Source organism: Narcine bancroftii, unplaced genomic scaffold (genome assembly GCF_036971445.1).
Source record: "Narcine bancroftii isolate sNarBan1 unplaced genomic scaffold, sNarBan1.hap1 Scaffold_120, whole genome shotgun sequence".
Classification (NCBI taxonomy): domain Eukaryota; kingdom Metazoa; phylum Chordata; class Chondrichthyes; order Torpediniformes; family Narcinidae; genus Narcine; species Narcine bancroftii.
In genome coordinates, this window is record NW_027211855.1 from 527,919 (window position 1) to 544,394 (window position 16,476).

Below are 16,476 nucleotides of genomic sequence, written 5' to 3' on the forward strand. Positions count from 1 at the left end.
TTCCACATTTTACCAACTCTTCCCAATTGTTCCTCACTGTTCCCACCTGATCCCCAAATTTACTCACTGTTACACCCTCTGTTACATTCTGTTCTTCACCTGATCCCCAACTTTTCCCCACTGTACACAACAATCCCAACTGTACCACATAGTGCCAAACTGCTCCACAGTGTTCAGCATTGTTCTCCACTCTTCCCCATGGGTCCACTCCATTTCCAATCTGCTTCCCACTGTTTCACATCTGTACCCCATCCTCCCTATTGTTCCCCTCTGTTCAGCAGTATTCCCCACTGTTCCCCTTTCCTCATTGTTCCCCCTTTCCCCAATTCATTCCTCCATTGCCCATTGTTCTGCAGTGATCCCCATGTTTCCACAATGTTCCCCATTTTTCCCCTCTGTTCTCCATTTTTCTCACTGTTCTCCACTGTCTCACACATGTTACACTCTGTTCCCCATGCTTCCCCACTGTTCTCCATCAATTTCCCATATTTTCCCACTGCTCTCCAGCAGTTGCCGATCTATTCCCCATGGTTCTCCAGCTTCTCCAGAACTGTTCCCCACTGTTACCCATCTGTTCTACATTTTTCCTACTGTTCCCTACTTTTCTTTACTGTTTCCAATTGTTCCGCATCTGTTCTGCACTGTTGCCCATTTTCCCAAATGTTCCCCACTGTTCCCCAACCCTTCCTAATTGTTCCCCACTGTTCACCTTTCCTCATTTTTCCCCACTGTTCCCCATTTTTCCCACTGTTCTCCACTGTCTCACACCTGTTACCCTCTGTTCCCCATGGTTCCTCACTGTTCTCCATCAGTTTCCCATATGTTCTCCAGCAGTTGCCGATCTGTTCCCCACTGTTCCCCAGCTATTTTCGAACTGTTCCCCACTGTTATCCATCTGTTCTACATTTTTCCTACTGTTCCCTACTGTTTCCAACTGTTCTGCATCTGTTCCGCACTGTTGCCCATTTCCCACGTTCCCCACTGTTCCCCAACCCTTCCCAATTGTTCCTCACTGTACCCCACGTGTTCTCCAAATTTACCCACTTTTACACCCTCTGTTCCCCACTGATCTTCACCTGTTCCCCAACTTTTACCCACTGTTCTCAACAATCCCAACTGTTTCCCATCTGTTCCCCACTGCTCCCCATTTTCCCCAATGTTCTCCACTGTCTCACAACTGTTACCTCTGTTCCCCATGGTACTCCAATGTTCTCCCTCAGTTTCCCATATGCTCCCCTCTCCTCTCCAGCAGTTGCCAATCTGTTCCCCGCTGTTCTCCAGCTGTTCCCCACTGTTACCCATCTGCTCTACCTTTTTCCTACGATTCCCTCCTGTTCTTCAGTATTCCCCACTGTTCCGCATCTGTTCCACACTGTTGCCCATTTTCCCAATTGTTCCTCACTGTTCCCCACCTGTTCCTCAAATTTACCAAGTGTTACACCCTCTGCTCCCTACTGTTCTTCAGCTGTTCCCCAACGTTTCCCAGTGTTCCCCATGTTTCCACAATGTTCCACATCTGTTCTCCACTGTCCCCATTTTTCCCACTGTTCTCCACTGTCACACACCTGTTACCCTCTGTTCAGAACTCCAATCTTCTCCATCAGTTTCCCATTTGTTTCCACTGCTCTCCAGCAGTTGCCGATCTGTTCCCCACTGTTCTCCAGCTTTTCCAGAACTGTTACCCACTGTTCCCCATCTGTTCTACATTTTACCTACTGTTCCCCACTGTGCCCCATCTGTTCTACATTTTTCCTACTGTTCCCTACTCTTCTTTAATGTTTCCAACTGTTCTACATCTGTTCTGCACTGTTGCCCAGTCTCCCTCATGTTCCCCTTTGTTCCCCAACTCTTCCCAATTGTTCCTCACTGTTCCCACCTGATCCCCAAATTTACCCACTGTTACATCCTCTGTTACATTCTGTTCTTCACCTGATCCCCAACTTTTCCCCACTGTACACAACAATCCCAACTGTACCCCACAGTCCCCACCTGTTCTGCAGCTGTTTACCACCAGTTCCCCACTATTCACCACAGAGACTCTATGTTCCCCACTGTTCCCCATGGATCCCCACAGTTCCTCTCATTTCCCAATCTGTTTCCCATTTTTCCCAACTGTTCCCGCATTTTCCACAGTTCGCTATCTGTTCTCCACCGCTCCCCACTATTCCCCACTGTTCCGCAGTTTTCCAAACTGTTCACCATATGTTCCCTGAGGTCCGCATTATTCTCCGCTACTCCCCACTATTCCCCTCTATTCCCAATTATTATGTAGTGTTCACCAGAGTTCCACACTGTTGCCCATTTGTTCCTCACTGTTAATCACATGTTCGACATATTTTACCCACATGTTCGACACATGTTCCCCACAAGTCCCAACTGTAACTCAGCAGTTCCACACTACGTCTCCAATGTTCCCCACTATTCTGCAGTTTTCCCTACAGTTCCCCACTGTTCCTCAATATTCCCCTCTGTTCCTAACTGTTCCCCAGCTGTTCTCCATTTCTTTTCCATCTGTTACTCACTGTTCCCCCATTCTCCACTGTTCCCCATCTGTTCCCCTTTCCTCATTGTTAACTCCCTGCTTCCCACTATTCCCCTCTATTTCCCACTGCCCAACAGTATTTTCCACGGTACCCCACACTATCCCATCTGTTCCTCACTGTTCCCCACCTGTTCCTCAACAGTTTACCACAATTTCTAGTCTGTTCCCCATCTATTCTCCACTGTTCCTCACAGGTTCCCCACTGTTCACCACTTAGACACTATGTTCCGCCACTGTTCCCTTTGGATCCCCACTGTTCCCCTCATTTCCCAATCTGTTTCCCACTTTTCCCCACTGTTCCCCCATTCTCCACAGTTCACCATCTGTTCACCACTGCTCCCCACTATTCCCCTCTTTTCTGCAGATTTTCCCACTGTTCCCCATCTGTTCCTTCAATTCCTCATTTTTCTCCCCTATTCCCCTCCGTTCCCCATTGTTATGCAGTGTTCACCCCAGTTCCACACTGTTCCCCACATGTTTGTCACATGTTCACCACTTGTTTGACACATGTTCCACACTATTCCCCTCTGTTCACCAGCAGTTCTCTCCATTCCTTAATGTTACCCTCTGTTACCCACTCTTCTCCACTGATCCCCACTGTTCCTCAATGATCCCCCTCTGTTCTCAACTGTTCCACAGTTCCTCACTGTTTCCCAGCTGTTCTCCATCTCATTTCCATCTGTTACCCACTGTTCCCCACATTCTCCAATGTTCTGTATTTGTTCACCTTTCCTCGTTATTCACCCCTGCACCCCACTCTTCCCCTCTGTTCTGCACTGTTCTCAACTGTTCAACATTTGTTCCCCTTTCCTCATTGTTCACTCCTGCTCCCCACTATTCTCCTCTGTTCTGCACTGTTGTCCACTGTTCAACATCTGTTCCCCTTTCCTCATTGTTCACCCCTGCTCCCCACTATTCCCTCTGTTACCCACTGCTTGGCAGTGTTCCCCAAGGTTCCCCACTCCTCCCCATCTTTTCCTCACTTTTTCCCACCTGTTAGATACATGTTCCCACAAGTCCCCATTTTTCACCTGCAGTTCCCCACCATCTCTCCACTGTTCCCCATCAGTTCCCCATTTAATACCCACTGTTTTCAAGCTGTTTCCGCAATGTTCCCCACCTGTTCAACACATGTCCCCAGCAGTTCTCCACCATTTCTCCACTTTTCCCTACGGTTCTCCATCATTTTAACATTCCTCAGTGTTTCCCCCCCCCCCTGCTCTCCAATATTCCCATCCATTCCCCATTATTCTGCAGTGTTCTCCATGGTTCCACATTGTTCCCTACTATTCCCCACTGATCCACATCTGTTCTTCCCCGTTGCCCATATTCCCAAATGTTCCTCACAGTTCCCCATTTTTCCCCATTAATACCACTGTTCCCCATCTGTTCGTCACAGTTGCCTAATTTTAGCAATATTCCCACTGTTCACTATCAGTTCCCCACTGTTCCTCAATTGTTCCCCACAGTTTCCCACCTTAACCTTCTTATTCCCACTGTTCCACATATGTTCCCCACAGTTCCTTACATTTCCCCACTGTTCCCCACCAATCCCATCTGTTTCCCAGAAGTTTCCCAACTGTTACCTAGGGTTGCCCACTGTCCCCAATAGTTCCTCACTGTTCCCTACCTGTTCGACACATGTTCCCCAGCAGTTGTCCATCATTTCTCCACTGTTCCCCACTGATCCCCAGAGTTCCACATCAGTTCCCCATCTGTACTAAACTGTTTCACACTGTCCCTCCACATCAGTTCCCCATCTGTACTAAACTGTTTCACACTGTCCCTCACCTTTTCCCCATCTGTTCCTCACTGTTCCCGACCTGTTCGACACATGTTCCCCAGCAGTTGCCCACCATTTCTGCACTGTTCCTCACTGATCGCCACAGTTCCACATCAGTTCTCCATTTGTTCTAAACATTTTCCCACCGTCCCTCACCTTTTTCGACTGTTCCCCACCTGTGTCCCACCAGTTCTGCACTTTTCAACACTGTTTCCCAAGATTCCCCACTGTTCACCTCATTCCCAATCTGTTCCCCATTTTTCCCCACTCTTCCCCCATTCTCCATTGTTCACCATCTGTTCCACACTGTTCTTCCTGTTCCCCACAGTTTGGCAGCTGTTTTCCAGCAGTTCCCCTTTTACCACTGTAGCCTACTGTTCCGGATCTGCTCCCCACTGTACCCCACTTTTTTCCACATGTTCCCCAACTGTTTCCTACTCTTCCCCATCAATCCCAACTGTTTACCAGCAGTTTCCCACCTGTCCCCCTTGGTTTACCTGTGTTCCCCATCAGTTCCCCATCTGTTCCCCTCTGTTCTCCAGCTGTTCCTAAACTGTTCCCCACTGTTCACCACTGTTCCCCATTGTTCCCCATTTTTCTTACTGTTCCACATCTGTTCCCCAACTTTTCCCCACTGTTTCCCACCAATCCCAACTTTATCCCAGCATTTTCCCACATATTACCCACAGTTCCCCACTGTTTCCCATCAGATTCCCAACTGTTCCCCCTACACTCTTTTGCTCACCTCTGTTCTGCAGTGTTCCCCATCAGTTCCCCTTTCTTCATTGTTCCACCCTGCTCCCCAATATTCCCCTCTGTTCCCCACTGTTATCCAGCTGTTTCCCACCACTTCCCCACTTTTCACCACTGTTCCACATGGTTCCCCACTTTTCCCAATCTGTTCCCCACTGTTCCCACATTCTCCACAGGTTAATATCTGTTCCCCATTGCTCCCCCCTATTTGTCTCTGTTCCACTGTTCTCCACTGTTCCTCAGTGATCCCCACTTTTCCCCATCTCTTCCTTCTGCACCTCAATTTTCCCCACTGTAGCCCACTATACACCACTGTTCCCTAATTGTTCCCCGTGTTTCCCACTGTTCCTCACAGTTCCCCATCTGTCACACACATTTGACCACCGTTCCCCACATTCTCCAATGTTCGCATTCTGTTCCCCACTGCTCTCCCCATTACCCTGTATACCCCACTGTTACTCATTCTTCCCCTGTTTCCCACTGTCTCCCACAGTTCCTCACTGTTCCCCACTTCTCTCCATCTATTCAAAACTGTTCCCTACTGTTCCACACCTGTTCCCCACTGTTCCCCAGCTGCTCTTGAACTGTTCACCATTGTTCCCCATTTTTCCTACTGTTGCCTACTGCTCCATATCTGTTCCACACTGATCCCCACAGTTCTTCACTGTTCCCCACTGCACTCCAGCTGTTCACAAACTGTTCCCCACTCTTCCCCATTTTTTCTACTGTTTCCTAATGATTCACATCTATTTCCCACAATTATTCACTATACCACACTGTTTTTCACCTGTTCCCCAACTGTTCCGCACTTTTCCCCACCAATCCCAACTGTTTTCCAGCAGTTTCCCTCCTGTTCCCCACGGTTCCACACTGTTCCACATCAGTTCCTCCTGCTCCCTACTGTTCCCCTCTGTTCTCCTCCATTCAGCAGTGTTCCCCACTGTTTCCCATCTGTTCCCTTTCCTCATTTTTCTCCCCTATTCCCCAATATTCCCCTCTGATCCCCATTGTCCTGCAGTGTTCCCCATGGTTCCAGACTGTTCCCCATCTGTTCCCCACTCTTCCCATTTTCCCCCATGTTCTGCACTGTTTCCCAATGTTCTCTAGCTGTTCCCCATCTGTTCCCCACTTTTTTCTACAGTTACCTAATGTTATTAATGTTTCACACCTGTTCCCTACTGATCCCAACTGTTCCCTTTTGTTCCCAACTTTTCCCCACTGTTTCCCATTTTTGTCACTGTTCCACATCTGTTCACCAACATTGCTGACTGTTCCCCACTATTCCCCTATATTCCACATCAGTTCCCCACTGTTCCCCCTATTCCCCAATGTTCTGCACTTTTCCCCTCATTACCCATCAGTTACCCACTTTTCTCCACTGTTCCCCCGTTATCCACAGTTCGCTATCTATTACCCACTGTTACTCATTCTTCCCCTTTGACCCCTCAGTTTCCCACCAGGTCCCATGGTTCTCCACTGTTCCCCATCAGTTCCCCATCTGTTCCCCACTGTTATCCAGCTGTTTCCCACCAGTTCCCCACTTTTCACCACTGTTCCACATGGTTCCCCACTTTTCCCCTCATTTCCCAATCTGTTCCCCACTGTTCCCACATTCTCCACAGGTCAATATCTGTTCCCCATTGCTCCCCCCTATTTGTCTCTGTTCCACTCTTCTCCACTGTTCCTCAGTGATTCCCACTGTTCCCCATCTCTTCCTTCTGTACCTCAATTTTTCCACTGTTGCCCACTATACACCACTGTTCCCTAATTGTTCCCCGTGTTTCCCACTGTTCCTCACAGTTCCCCATCTGTCACACACATTTAACCACTGTTCCACACATTCTCCAATGTTCGCATTCTGTTCCCCACTGCTCTCCCCGTTACCCTGTATACCCCACTGTTACTCATTCTTCTCCTCTGTTTCCCACTGTCTCCCACAGTTCCTCACTGTTCCCCACTTCTCTCCATCTGTTCCCTACTTTTCCACTCTGTTCACCACTGTTCCCCTGTTCTTTACTTTTCCCCTCTGTTCCCAACTGTTCCCCATTTCTCCCACTTTCCCCTATTGTTCCTCACTGTTCCCGACTGTTCCCCACAGATCCCAACTGTTACCCACTGCACCCCATGTTTCCCATTGTTGCCCATCAGATACTCCTCTTTTTCCCATCTGTGACCTAAATTTCCACACTGTTTCCCACAGTTCTCCACTGTTCCCCACTGCTCCCCACTGTCCTCAACAGTTCCCCAGTTTTCACCAATGTTTCCCAGAGTTGCTCACAGTTCCCCAGCTGTTCAACACATGTTCCCCATAGTTCCCCACATTTCTCCACTGTTCACTAATGTTCCACATCAGTTCCCCATCTGTTCTAAACTGTTTCCCACTGTCCCTCATCTTTTCCCCACTGTTCCCCACTGTTCCCCACCGTTTTCCTACTGTTCCAAACCTGTTCCCACTGTTCCCCAGCTATTCCACACCTCTTCACCACTGTTCCCCAACTGTCTCCCACCAATTCCTCACTTTTCCCCCATTCTCCACCGTTCACCATCCCTTCCACACTGTTCCCCTGCTCCTCACAGTTCACCTCTGTTTTCCAGCTGTTCACCAATTTTTCCACTGTACCCTACTGTTCCACCTCTTTACCCCACAGTTCATCACTGTCCCCCACTGTTCTTCATCTGTTCCCAAATGTTCCCTACTCTTCTCCACCAATCCCAACTGTTTCCTACCAGTTTCCCACCTGTTTCCCCATGGTTCCCCACTGTTCCCCATCAGTTCCCCTCTGTTCTCCAGCTGTTCCCGAACAGTTCTCTACTGTTTCACATCTGTTCCCCACAGTTCTGCACAGTAGCCCATTGTTCTTCACCTGTTCCCCAACTTTCCCCACTGTTCCCCACCAATTCTAACTGTTTTCTAGCAGTATCCCACCTATTACCCACAGTTCCCCACTGATTCCCATCAGTTCCCCATCTGTTCTCCTGCTCCCTTTTGTTCCCCTCTGTTCTGCAGTGTTCCCCACTCTTTCCCATCTGTTCCCCTTTCCTCATTGTTCCACCCTGCTCCCCAATATTCCTGTGTTCTCCATTTTACTGCAGTGATCACCACGGTTCCACACCATTCCCTACTTTTCCCCACACTTGATCTCATGACAAGATCTACCTTGGAGAAAGCACAGAAATTGTGCAGATGGGCAGCGAAATCTCGCATATGAGGTATAGGGTATCTGTCGGCTGTAGTTATTGATCCTACGGTAATCACTGCAGGGTCTCCATCCACCTGTTTTCTTGGGTACCATGTTTAACAGTGATGCCCAAGGACTGTTGGAGCGCTGAATGATACCTAATTCCTCAATTGCAGTTCACTCTGCCCTTGCCTGCGCAGTTTATCAGGTGGAAGACGACGAACCCTGGCGTCATTTGGTGGGCCTAAAGTGTCTATGTAAAGGGACACACCCTGGGCTGTTTAGGAGATATTGAAATTAGGTGAGAGAGTACAGGGAAATTCGTTGAGCAGAGCAGCATGTGCACATTTGTTCAAGGTATGCACCCCGAGGTGGGAAACTCTCCCTTTGCTGCATCCCAGAGGGTATGTTTGAAAAGTGGTAGCAGGAACCAATTTCCTCCACTTCACATCTACTGGCAAGTCATGGGACCTTAAAAAATCTGCACCCAAAATAGGCTGTGCAATGGAAACCAATACGCAATTCCAATGGAATGTCACACCTCCTATCCCAATCGTGACCTATCCTGTGCCAAAGCAGGGAATTTGCGTCCCATTTGTGTTTGAAGAGACAGGTGGTGTTGTTTATGTGGGTTTTATTTCAAAATAGGTTGGTGGGAGCAAACGAACCTCAGCACTCGTGTCTACAAGAAACATGTGCTTACCAGCGCAGTCTTGGAAAATACAATGGGACGTACTTGTGCCAGCTGCCATGGCCATAAATGGTAGCCGGCCTTATCGTTTCCTGCCTTTTTTCTGTAATAGGTACATGTCGGGACACATTTATGGGCATTTTTTCACCAACGGCCATGGTAAAAACACCATTCTCACCGCCTGTCAACACGTTCATCCTTCTTTGACTGAACTGAAGATATAGTTGGCTCATAGGACACGGGATATGGATCTGCTGCGAAAACAGTCTGTACGTGAGCAGACTCTAGTGTTGGAGTGTGATCCAGCCTGTCAGTCTCCTGCACTACATCATGGGGATGGTGGAAATCCATGTTAATGATTGGTATTGCGACACGACCTGGGAGTTTGGACAGGAATAGAGTCTCAAAAAGTAAACAATGAGAATAACCATCTGCTAATGCGAGCATCTCATTCATTAAATCGGATAGATTCCTATCACCTAGGTCCTCCATATTTAAAAGTCGTGCTCATGTCTAGTCAATTCCAGCGAGTCCAGGAGAAATTGGCGGAACCTGGTTTACTGGTTTTCTGCCAGGGGATTGGCAACATATTCTATTACTTGAGACGCTGCAGCAGTGTCCGATGCACCTATTACATGGCAGAATTTCATGTCCTCAGCCATTATGCCACAAGACAAATCTGGGTTTCAGCCTGATTAAGCCATACCCGAGGTTGATGTGTCCAGAAAGGAGGCAAGTGAAGTTCCACCACATTAACTGCAGCCGTGGTGGCAACAGCTGCTGCCGTCCTTGTGTACATGGTAACTGGAGATTCAAGCTTCCCTGAATCTTGCATTTGGGGTCCCCAATTGTAGCGACGACTTCGGTAGAGCTACTAAAGTAATACACACACAAACACACACACACCAAGTTAGTCAACACAAGACTGCTTTATTGAGACTTTACAGACTTCTTTTAGGAACAGTGGGGAACAGTGAGGGAACAGTGGGGAACAGAGGGGAAAAGTGGTGTATAGTGGGCAACAGAGGTGAAAATTGAGGAATGAAAGGAAGAGATGAGGAAAAGTGGGGATCACTGAGGAACAATGGAGAACAGTGGGGAACAGAGACAAATGGGAGGAACAGTGGGGAACAGATTGGGAAATGAGGGGAAGAGTGGGGAATCATGTGGAACGGTGGTGAATAGTGGGGAACTGGTGGGGAACAGCTGGGGAATAGTGGGGAACAGGTGTACCACATCTGTTCCACCCTGTTGCCCATTCTTCACAATGTTCCCCACTTTGCCCCATCTGTTCCCCACTGTTCCCCATTTATCCCAGCCCATAAGTATGACATTCCTTAAATGGCAATTATTACCCCTTCTGGGCTTTTTGAATTTCTTAGGATGCCACTTGGGTTGAAGAATGCTGTTCAAACCTGCCAGCAGCTTATTGGCACTTAGGGCAGAGATTTAGAATTCCCTTAAATCTACTTGGAAAACGTCTGGTAAAAACAATGGCGTCATGAATATTCTGTCCAGACTGACTGTATATCATATTCAGGATGAGATTGATATTCCTGAATTAGCCAGTGTCCAGGCAATGGACCCCGATGGTCAGCCATATAGTACGACCATGACTAACTTGGACATACTGCAGGTGGCATCACAACTGGGCGGCCAACCTTACTTTGTGACATGTCTTTGGGCTACATTAGACCAGTGATTCCGGCATCTTGGAGGCAACACCTTTTTGACCAGATACACACCTTGTCTCATCCGTCCATCAGAACATCTGTCAAGCTCATGTCAAATAAATAGGTATGGCATGGACTAAAAAAGGGTGTTGCATAATGGGTCTGCACAGGTACCTCCTGCCAGACTGCAAAAATTCAGCGGCACAATAAGGCACCTCTTCAACATTTCCCGGTGGTACACAGGCGGTTGGAACACGTGCATGTGGACCTGCTTGGATCATTGCCATTATCTCAAATTTTGAAATACATTCTAACAGTCATAGAACGTTTCACACGCTGGTCAGAGGCTGTCCCATTGCCATCCAGTGACACTGAGACAAGGGCAAGAGCATTCACTGTCGATTGGATGGCTAGATTTGGTTTTCCGACACACATTACTTCAGATCGTTGAGCACAATTCATCCACAGTCCAACAGACTTGTGGAACGTTTCTACTGGCAACTGAAGTCTGCACTTAAGGCCTGACTCACCAGTCCCAATTTAGGTCGATGAGTTGCCATGGATTCTATTCGGAGTGCACATCTCTTCAAAGGAAGATATGTCCGCATTGTCCACAGAGATGGTTTATGGTACAGTTCTTACAGTTTCATGGGACATTCATTTCACAACCAACTCTGACCTGGATTTCCTTCACAGCTTTAACATGGAGTCATGATCAGCAAACTTTTTCCTACCCACTGGCATGGATCACCTAAACAGAATGTGCCCCACCATTCCTGGACGCTGATTTTGTTTTTGTGCGCAGACAGGTCCCAGGAGCGCCAATACAATTAACGTATGAGGGCCCTTTCCATGTGGTGAAGAAGGATGGGCTTGTGTATACTTTGGACATAAGGGGACATTCACAGCTGTTTAGTGTAGACTCAAGCCTGCCCATGTGAAACCTGCTTCACCTATTTCAGTGCCCCCAGCCCAGACGGCGAGGGGGTCCACCTCAGGTGCATGCAGCTGATGTTTTAGTTTCTGTGAAGGTTCTGGAGGGGAACTGGGTGGTTTAGCAGCTGTGTAGTGGGCCGAGCGGGTAAGGTTCTTTGGCACGCGAGTGAAAATATAAGACAGACAGTTGGGAACTCATCCATTTAATTGACTGTCCACGCGTGTGCTTCATGGCGAGGAACGGCACGTTGATCTGTGGATTCTCATGCCGGATGGCACGGGACACTCACACGGCTTCATTTAAATCTGCGGTCCTGTGGTTCAGAAGCAAACTCATAATGATGTCCCATGGAGCCCAGGACACACTAAATCAAAGAAGCCTGTAAAGTCTGAATAAAGCAGTCTTGTGTTGACTAACCTGGTGTGTGTGTGTGGGTGTGTTGCTTTAGTAGCCCTATCGAAGTAGCCGCTACATATATAAATATGTGGGATGATTATCCCACTTACAGGATACTTTTCTTCCATCTCACAGCCTGTTGGAAGAAGCTATTCCCCAGCCTGGCAGTCCTGATTTTGATGATGGACGTGGTTAAAGATGCTGTGCACTGGATGGAAATGGTCTTTTTACAATTCCTTGAGCCCTATTTAAACAACACTCCCAGTAAATGTCATCTACAGAAGAAAGGGAGACCCCAGTGATCCTCACAACTCTTTGCATCATTCCTGTCTGATGCTTTACAGCTACTAGACCATCCAATGATGCAGCCAGACAGGAGACTCAACTGCGCTCCTGTAAAATCTCAGGATGAGAGCCGTTGGCCTTGACCTCCTCAGTCTCCTTGTGAGGTTTACGCACTTCCTGACCAATAAGGAGGTGTGATTGTTTTGTGTATTAATACATGTTCTGTATAGATGTAACAATCTTTAGTGGAGAGAATTACTCATTGTACTTCAGGATGTACAATCAGGTACAGAATGTCCTTAAATAGCCATTTGGCCCAGATGTCTATTCAGTACAAGAATACTTTCAATCTCAGGCAGATTTTGAACAATAACACCATTCATTTTGCAACAAGCGCAACTTAATTTTGCCAGTTGTTCAATGGCAAGCGACATGGGGAAAACACCATTGTCAACTCTTCTACCTTAAAGGAGTAATTTTATTCAAATGGGCAGTAGATCAAGAGATGGAAACTGAAATCAGACAGAGGTGAGTGATTGGTTAAAATTAGAAACATTCGTATTCATGCTATAGAGTTTAAGGCTGCCCAGGAGGAATATAATATGTTTTCTTTAAGTTTGTGTGCCCTCAGCCTGCCAAAGGATGGGGCCAACAGACGTGTTGCTGGAAGGGTTTGAGAAATGATATGGTAGGCCACAGGAAGCTCAAGGTTAGATCCACAGAGCACAGGTGTTTAGCAAAATGGCTACCCAGTCTGTATTTGGTCTTGGTGATATCGAGGTCAACTGAGTCGACCAAATGTAGTAGATTAGGTTGGATGGGGTGCATGTGAAACAGTGCCTCACCTGGAAGGTCTGATTGTGGCCTTGGATGGAGGTGGCAGGAAATGGAGGGACAAGTTTGGAAATTTCTGCAATTCCAAAGGGGAGTGCGTCAGGTGGTGGTGGGTGGAGAGGGAAGTGCTGTCAAGGGAGAGGGAAGTGCTCTTGAGGGAGTCACAGAAAGACGTGCCCCTGTGAAAAGAGGATCTGAGTGGAGTGGGTTAGATGTAGCAGGTTAGAGAATGGTGCTGAAGTTGGAAGTGTTCAAGGATAATGTGTCAGATGTGGCAGCTGATGGGTGGTAAGCGAGAAATCTGAGGATTCTGTCCTTGTTCTGCCGGAGAGGAGGTGGGGTAAGGGCAGAAAGAAAATTGGAGATATGGGTGCAGGCTTTATGGGGGAATCTGCATTTATTGAAGAAATAAGACATTTTGGGTGTTCTGGAGTAGAAAACCTCCTTGGGACTTTTACAAGCCCAGAGGACCCAAAACCTCGCAGCAATAGAAAATCACCAAGACAAAAGATACTTAAACAAACGTCATTTTTAATTTTCTTTAAACAAAAAAACAGGATCAAACTTTAACTTATCACTATTAACTTAACAGCCTTACATTGCCCCGTTCTAATTCTCAGTGCAGGTGTATTTAATGTGCATAAAGTTCTTTGACACAACTCCATGTTCACTGGTGTCTATCAATTCTTATACTGTGCAAAGAATTCAACATTTATGAATTTGCACCAAGCTCTGGTGCTTAAAAGTGAATGGTTACCCCTCCAGGAAGGCTCTTGTTGGTTTCAGAGAGGGATTTCTTGCTCATTGGACACACAAAAACTGATTCCCTCTGATCAGCCACTTTGGGGTCTTGTCAATGAAACCCGTCACGGTTTTCCAAATGATCACCTCTTCTGCAGGTCACCATAGAGTTCCTTTTGTTTTCCTTATTTCAGGTGAAACACTCAGGCCAGCCATTTCCTATAGTTTGGATTAAAAGTTTTTCAACAGGCTGAACTGAGAACTCACAAACCGTCTTCAGCTTGCCATCTCTCTATTAGAAAAAGCATATTTGGTCTCTCCTCTATGCTTGCAAAAGCACATGACCTTCTTAGAACAGCAAACTGCAACCAGCCAGATTACTGCACTGGACCCAAACTTCTGAGTCCATTCATCAGTTGATTTAAAATCAATAATCCATTTACACCTGCTTTTGAAATTCTTTAGCAAAGCAGTCTCCTTGTTTTGTCTTTGCAAAGGCTCTTGGCACCTGAATGACTCTCTATCAGCAAAGCTCTTGCATTTTAAATAAGAGCTGTTTTGTGAAGTGTTTGTGTTTGTTTGTGGCCTCCACGACTCCTACAATAATCTCTTTCAAAAACATATCAATATACAATGTGGTGTCCTTGCAAAAAAATAAAGTGGGAAGAGGTATAATCCAGGTAGCTCTGGTGACTGGAGTTTGTAATAGTTTGAAACTTGAACCTCTCTCTCTATTTACTGTCATATAATTAAAAAGTGTCTTATCACACAAAATTGCCTTTTTCCTGCTGTGAGGCAGACAGATTCGCCATTGATTTTAATTATCTTTAAATATGAATATGGAATTACACTTCAACTTATGACTGTTTTACTACTTTAAATTACTTTACTTAACTTACCCCCCTTCTAATTCTAAGTGCACGTGTGTGTAATGTGTGTGTAAGTTCAGAAAAGTTCTTTGGTTCACAGTCCAATCTCACTTCTCATTCCTCAAAGTTCACTGGTTGCAGGCCATTCTTATACTGTGCACAGAATTTAACATATGTAAAATTCACCAGGCTTTGGTGCTCGAAAGGTAAAAAAAACATTACAGTTCAGGAAGGTTCTTGCTGGTTTTCAGAGAGAGGTGTGTTGTTCAGGGAAGTATTAGGGTGTTTCTGACTCGTCGTATCTGCATCTGAATTCTGATATCTCTTCAGAAAAGCTCTGATAGCTTTAGCATGGAGCAGAGCTGAGCCAGGACTTTGGAGGTATTTAAGGGAGTGTGTGGGCAGGGTTTGTTCTGGACCAACAATCTCACCAAATGACTCTGCTTGAAATCAAGATTCAAACCATTTTGAGGAATACAACAGGAATTGTTCAACAAAAGCCTGAGATTTCTTTCAATAGTGGAAATGATTTTTTTTTAAAAGCCCGTTAATATTCCTGATACAGATCTTTGTATTTATCTTTCAGGTTGCTATCTGTTGTTAACTTGGAGGCCTTTAATGAGGTGACTGGGAGGAATCTTTGCTTTAACCCAGCAGTTCTCTTGCAATTTTCCAGCTGTAGGATGAGGTGCAGTTGCTTGCAAGTTTAGCAAGTGGGATTAAGATGTGAAACTGCAAGTCACAGCACCATTTTTGTTTTTGAAAATGCAAATATGAAAATTTTAACTTTGGTCTCCTTGGTTTGCTTAAGTTTACAGAGGAGACGTTGGGTCAAGCTGAGAAGAGAGAGTTGGATGCCCATTTGGTGAAGCTGCACAGGCAAAAAAGAAAACACAAAACGAGGGACTGAAAAAATAATGAAGCAAACTGAAGAGCTGTTGCAACCAAACCCAAGTAAAGAATTTAATTTTGTGAGGCGTACTTTAGAGACCAAATGATTTGGGCTTTTAATGGTGACCTATTTAAATGAACAAAATCTGATTAGAATTTAACTTTATGGAAAGTTTGGAAGTTGCCACAAGAAAAATGGAGCACATAAATTAGATGTTGTCTTTTCTTTGGCTTGGCTTCGCGGACGAAGATTTATGGAGGGGGTAAAAAGTCCACGTCAGCTGCAGGCTCGTTTGTGGCTGACCAGTCCGATGCGGGACAGGCAGACACGATTGCAGCGGTTGCAAGGGAAAATTGGTTGGTTGGGGTTGGGTGTTGGGTTTTTCCTCCTTTGCCTTTTGTCAGTGAGGTGGGCTCTGCGGTCTTCTTCAAAGGAGGCTGCTGCCCGCCAAACTGTGAGGCGCCAAGATGCACGGTTTGAGGCGTTATCAGCCCACTGGCGGTGGTCAATGTGGCAGGCACCAAGAGATTTCTTTAGGCAGTCCTTGTACCTTTTCTTTGGTGCACCTCTGTCACGGTGGCCAGTGGAGAGCTCGCCATATAATACGATCTTGGGAAGGCGATGGTCCTCCATTCTGGAGACGTGACCCATAATGAAGAGAAATTAACAATACAATGAGCCTTGTGTCATAGTATCTACCTCAGTCTACCGTACATCACGTTAAACCTTCTCCCCATTGTGAACTTGGTGTCACAGTATCAAACACAGTTTATCGTACATTACTGTTCAACCGTATGACGGATGTGAACCCAGTGTCCCAATATTTGACACAGTTTATCGTTCATCACTGTTTAAACTCATTCCCTCTATTCAACTAGTGTCACAGTATCCATCTCAATTT

The 16,476-nt window shown here is 46.4% G+C and overlaps 1 long non-coding RNA gene across 1 annotated transcript in view; it reads left to right on the forward strand.

Annotated features, from left to right (window-relative positions):
* LOC138750347 (uncharacterized) overlaps window positions 1-15,879 on the forward strand; it is a 265,886-nt gene extending 250,007 nt beyond the window's left edge. The window contains exon 3 of the long non-coding RNA XR_011349273.1: window positions 15,495-15,879. This is a non-coding gene — a long non-coding RNA (uncharacterized lncRNA). The remainder of the gene's footprint in view (window positions 1-15,494) is intronic.
* Window positions 15,880-16,476: the final 597 nt, after the last annotated feature.